This window comes from Nipponia nippon, unplaced genomic scaffold (genome assembly GCF_047370975.1).
Source record: "Nipponia nippon isolate SJK-2023a ecotype South Korea unplaced genomic scaffold, ASM4737097v1 scaffold_29, whole genome shotgun sequence".
Lineage (NCBI taxonomy): Eukaryota > Metazoa > Chordata > Aves > Pelecaniformes > Threskiornithidae > Nipponia > Nipponia nippon.
This window is the reverse complement of record NW_028262346.1, coordinates 2,347,722-2,359,013: the sequence shown is the minus strand read 5'-3', so window position 1 is coordinate 2,359,013 and position 11,292 is coordinate 2,347,722. Positions and strand designations below refer to the sequence as shown.

The 11,292-nt window shown below is 39.9% G+C and overlaps 1 long non-coding RNA gene across 2 annotated transcripts; it reads right to left on the bottom strand.

Moving 5' to 3' along the window:
• Positions 1 to 7,413: 7,413 nt before the first annotated feature.
• Positions 7,414 to 10,900, bottom strand: LOC148054935 (uncharacterized). 2 transcript variants are annotated; one of them, XR_015706140.1, is made up of 3 exons: positions 10,762 to 10,900; positions 9,506 to 9,617; positions 7,414 to 7,567 (listed from the first exon to the last, which is right to left on the bottom strand). It is a non-coding gene; the product is annotated as an uncharacterized LOC148054935 (long non-coding RNA). The 2 variants fall into 2 exon arrangements; XR_015706139.1 differs by having other exon boundaries at positions 9,506 to 9,620; positions 10,762 to 10,889.
• Between the last annotated feature and the right edge of the window lie 392 nt (positions 10,901 to 11,292).

The window sequence follows — 11,292 nt, the reverse complement described above, 5'->3', positions numbered from 1 at the left end:
TGCTTTTCTTCACCCACTGGGGTACACAGTTTGGAGATGCTCAATTGCTTATCAGATTTAAGGGGGGCTTTTATTTTTTTTTTTCCTAGGCTTTTATATCACCTTAAGGGGACAAGGGTGAAATGGGACTTCCTAAGGGTTCTGTTTTGGTTTGTTTGTTTGTTTTTTTGTTTGCCGGTTGTTTTTTTTTCTGTTTTTTTTTGTGTTTGTTTTTTTTTTTCAAAAAGAACATAACAGTTTTATATAGGCCCCCTGTTGAGACAATTACCACATTAGGTAGTGCATTGGTGGTGGGTGCATTCCCTGGCCCCTTTTGCTTTCTGTTTATTGTGCTTCTTTGAAGCAGCCCTAAGAAAGCTTCCATGAAAAGCTGACATAAATATAAGGGCAGCTCCAATAAGGACCCACACAAGCTCTTGGAAGAAGGAAGAAATGGAAGGAAGTAGTGTGATGTCTCTTTGTTTGGTCTACGTTTTGTGAGTTGTATGTTCTAAGATGTGCATGTCTTAATTCTCAGCGTGCAAAGCCTTCTTCCTACAGCTCTGTCAAAGAGAAGTCTTGTGAATAACCTTGAAGTCCTAGAGAAGATACCACACCTTCCAAAGGTTCATGCAGCAGGAAGCAGGACTGCTGCTGCCATTTATTCTCAAACTCGGCTCTTCACAATCTATTCTGGAGTCTTTACATGTTGTAATGGTATGAGAAGCTCTTAAGGACTCCCTTTCAAATAACTCAGTGGAGAATTCACTTTGACTTACCTCTGGCTTTAAAAACTATGTCTGATCTCTTCCAAGAGAATGGTTTGTCTCCAGTGTCATTGCTACTGTGACTGAGGCTGTGTGGTCAGGGCAAGTTCACTAACCCATCTGAGATGCTGTGTAGATACCTGGGTACTTAGTTCTTTCTGACCTCTGCTGTACATTCAGTTCACTTCAAGTTTATCTCCAGTACATTTATATAACACATCAAATGTAGAGAAGTTGTCATCCATGAATCTTGGAATACCTTTCATGACACACGAATTCCTACTGAAATCTTTTCAAAGTCAACAGAAGGTAAATGCATAAAAATCTTGGTGTCTAGCCATATCTAGTTCTCCAATTGTCTGGTTGTCCATATCTAGCTAAGTCCAGGACAATACTCAGACTGCTATTGCAAGCTGGTTTAATTGCTCTGAAATGAAACCATTCAGTTCCAAGAAGACAGTTAAATGATTGCTACTTTATTTGTGTCAATGTCTTGCAACACAGATTGATTAAAAAAACAAAAACAAAAACAAAACCAGAACATTTCTTTTTCATAAGTTTCCCCAGTGCTACAGCTTGGTATGGTACTGAGAAGTATTGAACAACAAGCTGTATGCTTAAAAGAAGCAAAATTCCCATTTTACTCATGTAGGAAGTAGAAAACATTAACATTTGGATTTGAATGTGCCCAGGCTTCTCCAGAAGCTTGGCAACCAGAAATATTATACTGCCTAGAGAATCAGAGACCACGGAAAATAATTGTAAAGATAAGTACTTTGTGCAAAGAAAGGCTATGTGGAAGCAAGAGTGAAGAAATCTACATAAGGAGACCAGCTGTGCATTAGGTGTATAATACAATAGAGAATGACATAAATTACCATAGCAAACAAATGGGGACTTAAGAAGCTGCACATAGGGGAATATGCATAAAAAGAAAGTATGGGATTCTAGGCACTGTTTGCTTTGTCGCTTCTTTGTGGATGATTTTTTTTTCAAAAAAAACCCCAAACAACCAAAAAACAAAAAAACAAAACAAAACAATCCCTCCGCACACACATTTTTTTTTTTTTTTTTAAAAATCTACATTTCAGGCACTGGTTTTTTATCCTGTGTGCTTTACCTCAGATTTTTCTATTACGTGGTAGATTTTTTTTCTCTTTTTCTCAGTGCTGGAAGTAGTGTGGTATTGTTGAAGTCAACCGTGTGTTAGTGCAAACAGCTCTAGATCCTGACATTTCTGGGGAAACAAATCCCAATACTTTAAGCTGGAGACATTCCACAGCCTGGAGGGACTTTTAAATTATATCAAATCCTAAGACACAAAATGGTGATGGTTATAAAAAATCTTTCCGGGCCAGATTAAGAGAACAATTTAGGAATTGGTAGAATTAAAAACTAGTAGGTATCTTGTGAAATTTACAGAATTACTTAAACAAAGTATAAATAGGAATAAATATCTTTGATATTAATAGAAATTTGAAGTATGCCTAAATGTTATTTTTTTAAAATCAGAGTAAAAATATATTTGTATATTTAGTTAATTAAGAGTTAGCTTTTATCTAGCTTGCGCCTTAGGTAATCTTTCTTTACAGCCAGTGAACAGAATTATGTGTTTCACAGCATGTTTTAGATCCTTGCTTTAAAATTAGAGGAATCATGCCTTGGATGTGATTTCTTCTCTCCATTTACTATAGAGAGAGTATGCAGTGACTAGCTCAGATGAAAATGTCTGCTCTGTGTATATCTATTTACAGTCCAATGAATCACACCTGAAACTCTGAATTCACAGGACTCTAAGTCCTTTGAATTCTTTATATTAAAAAATACAAACCACTGCCTTACTTCCAGTTTAGCTGCATATGTTGCGCAAGACAGATTGGTATGCTCCTTATTTAGCAGTCCCATGTCCTCACTTTCCTAAGAATGAAAAGAGGGTGAATGAGATCTGTTAGCAATCAATGGGCTGAATATCCTGTTTTCAATGCAATATGTTAGGACACCCTGTGCTAGCCCAGATTAACATGCCCTGTGAATTGACAACATTATAAGCTGTGAAACATTACCATTTGCTTGAAAGTTAGACTGAGACTTCTGTGAATATTTGTTTGAGTGGGATTCTGGAAAAGCAGTAGTAAAACAGGTGGTGATAAAATCTGTTTATACAACTTTGCAACTTTCATCCTACCCAAAATATCTGATGGAGAAGAGAATATGATATGTTGGCTGAGATTTATTTTGAAGAAGGAAAATTATTTGAAAACTAGAAAAAAAACCTATCAAACCATACCATATACCTAACATAACATGTAGCACACAACAGAAAACAAAAAGAAAAAAGAACAAAAGCAAACCTGCTGGTGTATCAAAGGTAATTTTCATACCTCATGGTCTTATTGCTGTTCTTTTCCTTTTCATAAATCTGTGAAAAAGGGATTTTTTCCATAGCTGGAAAATGAGCAAAACCTCATCCACATGTGCAATGTCTCATATATGAATTTCATGAAGCAAACAGGCTGAAACTTCTCAATTTTGACTTGTCTGTTCTCTCTCTAGCAGTTTAGCTAATAGTTTATTCTAGTTCCTTAAAAAAAAAGTTTTATAAAGTACCTGCTTGAAAAGTGCAATATAAATGCAAATAGAGTGACATTGAGAATCCCTTGATTAAATACTACAGAATAGTAGAAATAGAACAGTGTCATATTTTTTTAAAAAACAGTTTTTAATTCCAGTATCTTAACTAAAAGACATGAAACAAATCCAAACTGTAATTCCAATAACCTTGATAACCCAACTCACAGTACAAAAAAAAAACAAACCATGTGGAAGAAATTTCCTTTAAGCCAAAAAGAAAATTACCTACTGTGGATAAACAGAGGATGGCTGTTTCTCAAGCAGTATAAAATAGTAGGCAATACTGTAAGCTGACCTGGCAAAATAGGAAAGGTAGCATTCAGTAGTGCCTCTTATTCATATTTAAAGGGTACAAGGTCACAGCTGAGATCTATGGTTTTAAGATAAAGGATTTCAATTTTACAGAAAATGTTTCTGCTAAGAAATTAAAAAGGTAGGAGATAATGTTATCAAGAGAGATTCTGAAGTCTTTGTTGGACCCAAAAGGCAAAGTCCCTAAATCTCTATTGTGTATAATACTAGTGAGGATTTATGACTTTGGATGAACAGATCTATAGTCTACCAGAAGGAAAGGAATAAATGGAACCAAAGCCAAGTTTGTGCAAGAAAGAGGGAGTGAGTGAGAGACATTATTAAAGCACCCAGTAAAGGAAATCTATGAGAAATCTGGACAGTGTTACAGGTGAAATGATTAAGTCCCCTTCCAGACTGAAACATCGTTCTCTCTCTTTCAAACTGAAACGTGGAGCAGGTGGGACACAGGTATTAGAGTTTTATCTTTCTTTCTGAGCCAAAAGAAGCTGAAGACTTGAGAGAGCATCTAAAAACCAACAGTCCTGTACCAGCTTGATAACAGGTCAGTCTGGGATGCTCTTTGAGGAAGCTGTCCACTTAGTGATAATGGCAAAGAGGATTTTCAGTTTCCAGAATGTGCAAGGATTGAAAAGTACTGGCTCTCATCTCTAGAAAAATTATTCATCATCTCTTTTCCCAGTGCCAGCTTTATCCAACCAACCATCCATCAACATGTGGCTATCCATATGTCTTTCTGCCCATCTATTCCTATATAGATGCCTATATTTGAGATGGGAGAGCAGACAGACATCTGTGTGAGAGCAAGGCTCAACAGCTGGACCACTTTCAGATGTTTATGCAGATGTTTCCCTGTTCTTACATCTCTACAAATGTGAATGTCTCTGACTATTAGATCAACCTTTATGGTCACTGAATATTCATTTGCCTAGAACTCCTGTGACATTTTAGACAGCTAGGATATGCAGAATACAACACACACCCTACAGATGACTCATTATATTTTGAAGATGCGGCTGAAGCCCTGTGGTACAAAAAATAGCATTGTAAGAGGTAAAAGAAGGTGGAAAGTTCTTTTTTTCAGTTTTTTTCCTGTAAATTTCAAAATTTTTCTCTCTAAGGAAATATATTCATACACTATTTATTTTTGAGAGTGATCATGATTTCTATTGCCTACAGATCCATTAGTTGGGAAAGCCATAGAATCATAGAATTGTTTGGGTTGGAAAAGACCTTTAAGACCATCAAGTCCAACCATAAACCTAGCACTGGAGATCAGGTTAGTCCACCACTAAACCATGTCCCTAAGCACCCCATCTACATGTCATTTAAATACCTCCAGGGATGGAGACTCAACCACTTCCCTGGGCAGCCTGTTCCAATGCCTGACTACCCTTTCGGTGAAGAAGTTTTTCCCAATATCCAACATAAACCTCCCCTGGCGCAACTTGAGGCTGTTTCCTCTTGTCCTATCGCTTGTTATCAGGTAGTTGTAGAGAGCGATAAGGTCTCCCCTCAGCCTCCTCTTCTCCAGGCTAAACAACCCCAGTTCCCTCAGCTGCTCCTCCTAAGACTTGTTCTCCAGACCCTTCACCAGCTTCGTTGCCCTTCTCTGGACACAGTCCAGCACCTCAATGTCCTTCTTGTAGTGAGGGGCCCAAAACTGAACACAGTACTCGAGGTGCAGCCTCACCAGTGCCGAGTACAGGGGCACTATCACCTCCCTGGTCCTGCTGGCCACACTATTCCTGATACAGGCCACGATGCCATTGGCCCTCTTGGCCACCTGGGCACACTGCTGGCTCATGTTCAGGCAGCTGTCAGGCAACACCCCCAGGTCCTTTTCAGCCAGGCAGCTCTCCAGCCACTCCTCCCCAAGCCTGTAGCGTTGCATGGGGTTGTTGTGACCCAAGTGCAGGACCCGGCACTTAGCCTTGTTGAATCTCATACAGTTGGCCCCGGCCCATCGATCCAGCCTGTCCAGGTCCCTCTGCAGGGCCTTCCTACCCTCCAGCAGATCAACACTTCCACCCAGCTTGGTGTCATCTGCAAACTTACCGAGGGTGCACTCGATCCCCTCATCCAGATCATCGATAAAGATATGAAACAGAACTGGCCCCAATACTGAACCCTGGAAAACACCACTCGTGACCAGTTGCCAACTGGATTTGACTCCATTTACCACCACTCTCTGGGCTCGGCCGTCCCTCCTGTTTTTTACCCAGCGAATAGTATACCCATCCAAGCCATGAGCAGCCAGCTTCTCCAGGAGAATGCTGTGGGAGACAGTGCCAAAGGCCTTACTGAAGTCCAGGTAGACAACATCCACAGCCTTCCCCTCATCCACTAAGTGGGTCACCTTGTCATAGAAGGAGATTGGTTGGTCAAGTAGGACCTCCCTTTCATAAACCCATGCTGGCTGGGCCTGATCCCCTGATTTTTCACCTGTAAGAAGATAAAAAGCAAGTTAATCCCATCTATATGTTTGGAAACCAGTGTCTAGTTTACTTATTGCACTGGTTTAGGCTGGGATAGAGTCAATTGTCTCCATAGTAGCTTGTATGGGGTTATGCGTTGTTGTGATGAAAACAGTGTTGATAACACAGGGATGTTTTACTTATTGCTGAACAGTGCTTACACAGCATCAAGGCCTTTTCTGCCAGCAGCAAGTAGGCTAGGGGTGCACAAGATGTTGGGAGTGGACACAACTGGGACAGTTGACCCCAGCTGACCAAAGGGATACCATATGACGTCATGCTCAGCAATAAAAGCTGAGGGAAGAAGGAAGAAGGTGAGGATATTCAGAGATGGAGTTTGTCTTCCCAAGCAACCATTAGGTGTGATGAAGCCCTGCTTTCCTGGAGACAGCTAAACACCTGCCCACTGATAGGAAGTAATGAATGAATTCCTTATTTTGCTTTGCTTGCGGACGTGGCTTTTGCTTTTAAACTGTCTTTATCACAACCCACGAGTTTTTGCACTTTTACCCTTCCAATTCTCTTCCTCATCCCATGTGGGGGGGAGTGAGCAAGCAGCTGTGTGGTGCTTAGCTGCCTACCGGAGTTAAACCACAGCATCTATTCAAAACCTGGAGAAGAGGGAGCAGCAAAGCTAGAGGCACTAGATTTCTTACGTCAATGATTTGGGTAAAAAAAAAAAAAAAAGGGAGCCAAGAAGCAAAAGAAGGAGGAGGTTATGTTCCCTGTCTCTTGTTCCTGTTCTAACTCGTTGTCCTGGTTTCAGCTGGGATAGAGTTAATTTTCTTCCTAGTAGCTGGTATAGTGCTGTGGTTTGGATTTAGGATGAGAAGAATGTTGATAACACACTGATGTTTTAGTTGTTGCTAAGCAGTGCTTACACTAGTCAAGGACTTTTCAGCTTCCCATGCTCTGCCAGGTGAACAAGAAGCTGGGAGGGGGCACAGCCAGGACGGCTGACCCAGACTGGCCAAAGGGCTATTCCATACCATATGACGTCATGCTCAGTATATAAACTGGGGGAGTTGGCCGGGGGGCAGTGATTGCTGCTCGGGGACGTGCTGGGCATTGGTTGGCTGGTGGTGAGCAATTGTATAGTATATCACTTACTTTGTATATTATTATTGTATTTATTATTATTATTATTATTACTACTACTACTACTGCTACTACTGTTACTACTATTCTATTTTATTTTACTTCAGTTATTAAACTGTTCTTATCTCAACCCATGAGTTTTCTCCCTTTTACCCTTCCGATTCTCTCCCCCATTCCACCCGGGGGTGGGGAGTGAGCGAGCGGCTGTGTGGTGCTTAGTTGCTGGCTGGGGTTAAACCACGACACTCGTGTAGTAACATGCTGTTCTTGGGAAGAGAGATTCCACCTACAAGCTGCCAGGCACTAAAAAAGATGAAACTGTTATGAAAATCATGTCAGTTTAACTCTTACTGTGAAAATATGATCTTACATAGTACATAGCTAACAAAAACAAACAAATGAAAAAACCGAACAACCCCCCCACACACATCATACCCTTTGCTAGGCAATTCTGCTTACAATAGCTGTTATTTCTATTGAAAAAGGAAAAATAAAAAAAAAAGCTTTGAACCTAAGGCTTGACAGTCCAAGAAGTCAATATGTTTTTTTACATATTGGAATTAATGTAACATAATATATATCCCAATGACGCATAGATCTGCACCTAACTGTAAATTCCTCTACTGAAGCTTCCTCCTGCTCAACATCAGTTCAGAAGTGTTGACTTTAACACTCTTTGTGTACATATAGGTGCTACATTCATAATTTCTACTGATGCATATGCAGCTCAGGACTACCTAATTCACCCCCGTCTCAGGGAAAACATGTGTATTACAGCACCTTCCTTCAACCGAATAAAATATTTGGCATTTATTTTGATCTATATTTATTCTTTTTCTCTGCCATAACTGATAGTTTGATTCATTAATTCATTGCATTCTTGAAAAAAAAATGATATATCCAGGACCAGAGCACAAAAGATTTTTTTACTTCTTTTAAGATCCATTCTTATACAATTAAAATGTGTGTGTAGGGGAAAAGGCTGTTGTGGAGGGGATGTTTTTGGTTTTTTTCCTTCTGTTTTCCCTGGCGGTACAGGACAACATATAGACTCATTCAAGAAGAAAATTAAGGCAGTAAAAACATAAAAATAAGAAGAGGGAACATAGTATGGGGTTAAATATGCTGTATTTAGCTCCCTAACAGGAACTGAAATTGTTAGCACCTAATGAAGCAGTCCTCCTACAGTAAGTGAGGATGATCATTATCTAGCCAAACAGAACCAGATGTCTTTGAAGAGCTCCAGTTTGCAATGGAGTTTAGGGAAATACCCATTCACGAATGAATTCCCTGGTTATTTTATCAAAAGTATGGTGTGGCAGTAAGTTAAAAATTATTTGCAATAAATTTCTGTCTGCCTATCAGCTGACATGACACTGACACAACCTAAATGGTGATCTGAGGACACTGCCAGACAGAGACAAACAGCAGGGAAGAGAACAGATCTTCTCTTGGAGGGGGCTGCAATGTTATCTCTTAAACAGACCAAAATACACAAACATGAGAAGTAGGACAGCAAACTCAACAGGCAGATAGTTATTTCTCCAAAATGCATGGAGAGGGATGGATACAGGATTAATCTGAGACAACTTGAAATCTCATCGATTTACCAAGCTACACTTTGGTCTTTATAACCCTTCTCTTGCCTTAAATAGCAATAACTAGAAAAGTTCAATGCAGCCTTTAACTTAGCTGTTTTAGCATTTGTTTATTTAGATTATTCTCTGTCCCAGTTACAGATAAATAAAAGGAAAACCACTAAATATCTTGATCTTTCCACAACATTGGTTATATTTCTATAGCCAAAAAGGTATTTTAAAAGCTACTGTTTTAAATACATAGAGAGTGCTGGGTTTTTTTGTTGTCACATCTATTTATATAAAAAAGGCCTGCTATTGAGGTCTGTATAGAAAAAGCAACACTAAATTACTTGTTTTTGGGTGTATGGCATCTCATCAGTGCTTCATGATAATTCTAACACATATGATGCAGGTTTCCCATTTCTGATCTAAGACAGTGGAATTTGCAAATAAACACTACCAGATTTAAGGTGGTTCATGTTTCCCATCCTCCACTAACAGGAAAATATTAATATCTTTCTCAAATGCATAAGTTATTATGTAGCACAGAGGTCATAACTTCATTGAAGTCAGCAGAGCTGCTCTGATTTATATCGGCTGAAGTATGGCCCAAATATTGAGAGTGCAACATTTTCAGGCAAATTAGCTTAAAAAACTTTACACCTGAGTTTACGTGTGTCATTTTCCGTTTGGTGTCTCATAGATAGGGTAGCAAAGAACAACCTCTGCAGCTCCAGTCCAATACCTTCATAGCATCATCATTCTTTTCATCCCTGCTTGAGAACACACCAAGCAATGAAAAAAAAAAAAAAAAAGAAAATTTACATTAGGAGAGGAAAGAAAAATCTCATTAATAAAATAGACCTCTGTCTACAGGAATTCTACAGTTCTGTCCAGATTCACATCCAGTTATGTAATGGATAACTCACTTTTCTGAGCCTCAGTTTCTTCCTGTGCAATGTGGGAAATGACACTACTCTCTTTCACCTGGATGTTGTGAGCTTTAAGTCCTAATTTTTGCAAGAATATTGGAGATTAGTTGAAGCAGGAGAACAAGTTTTATGAGGAGGGGCTGAGGGAACTGGGAGAAAAAAAGGCTCAGGGGAGACCTTATCTCTCTCGACAACTACCTGAAAGGAGGTTGTAGTGAGGTGGGGGTCAGTCTCTTCTCCCAAGTCACAAGCGATAGGACAAGAGGAAACGGCCTCAAGCTGGGCCAGGGGAAGTTTAGGTTGGATATTAGGAAAAACTTCTTCACTGAAAGGGTTATCAAGCATTGGAACAGGCTGCCCAGGAAGTGGCTGAGTCCCCATCCCTGGAGGTATTTAAAAGGTATGTAGATGTGGTGCTTGAGGACATGGTTTAGTGGTGGACTTGGCAGTGCTAGGTTAATGGTTGGAGTCGATGATCTTAAGGGTCTTTTCCAACCTTAATGATTCTATGATTCTATGATTCTATGAAAGTGTTGCCTAAACATGCACAATATCCCCATGCTAAGTAACTACCACATCAGTACATGTTGTTTTGAGACTACACAAATCTTATTTATTCTCTTTATTATTGAGGCCAAATACTCTGTCTGTAAAAACACAGTGCCTACTGTCACATCCCACCTGGGGAGGAGGGGGGAGGAGTGACAAAGATTCACAAATCCTCTCGGTGTGGATTAAGGTGGGCCAACACTCAAGGTCCGTACACAAACACCAGCTTTAATAGAAAGCTTCTATAGAGACAAGTATTGAGTACAAATATTCGATACCCACCAACCCTCTCACGGTTATATCCACTCCAGCTATGCGGCTTTATGGAAAGTCAAGGTAGGCCATGCAGTACTTGACTTCAATTTAACAACTTTAACAACTTATTCACCTTAGGAAAAGTGAAAGAGAGAGAGAGAGAGAAGGAAAAGAGAATCACCAGTCCTGGATCCAGCGTTGGTCCTGCCAATAGGGGTATTCGGTGAGGAAAGAAGGAGAAGAGTGAGGAGGAGAAGTGAAGGTTCTTATAGAGATGTTGATTCTGCGCAGGGTGCTCGGTGATAATAATTCCACAAATCAAGCACGCACACTGTCATACAAACTACAGCACATTTATCAGGCTACATGATTAGTATAAACCCACCTAAATTTACACTTATTGGTTAGTGATTAACATTTCATACACTATTGGTTTACTGTATTTAAATTAGCCTCGCTTGCTATGTAAATTAGCACGCATGCTCCTTTCAGGTGTGGAGGGGCAAGTCTTTTCGGTCCTGAATTGAGTCGGTGGTCATGATCTCCCCTCGCCACATTTACCTTTCACCTACTTTCTGCAGTTTTATCTTCTCTGGCCACCGTCCAGTCTTTGGTGCCAAGATGTTCACTTTTATCGGCTTGTTAGCTCTTCTTCAAGGTTAGAGCCTTTAGTTTTCCACAGTTTGTTATCTTTTAGCTCCCTCCCAAATTC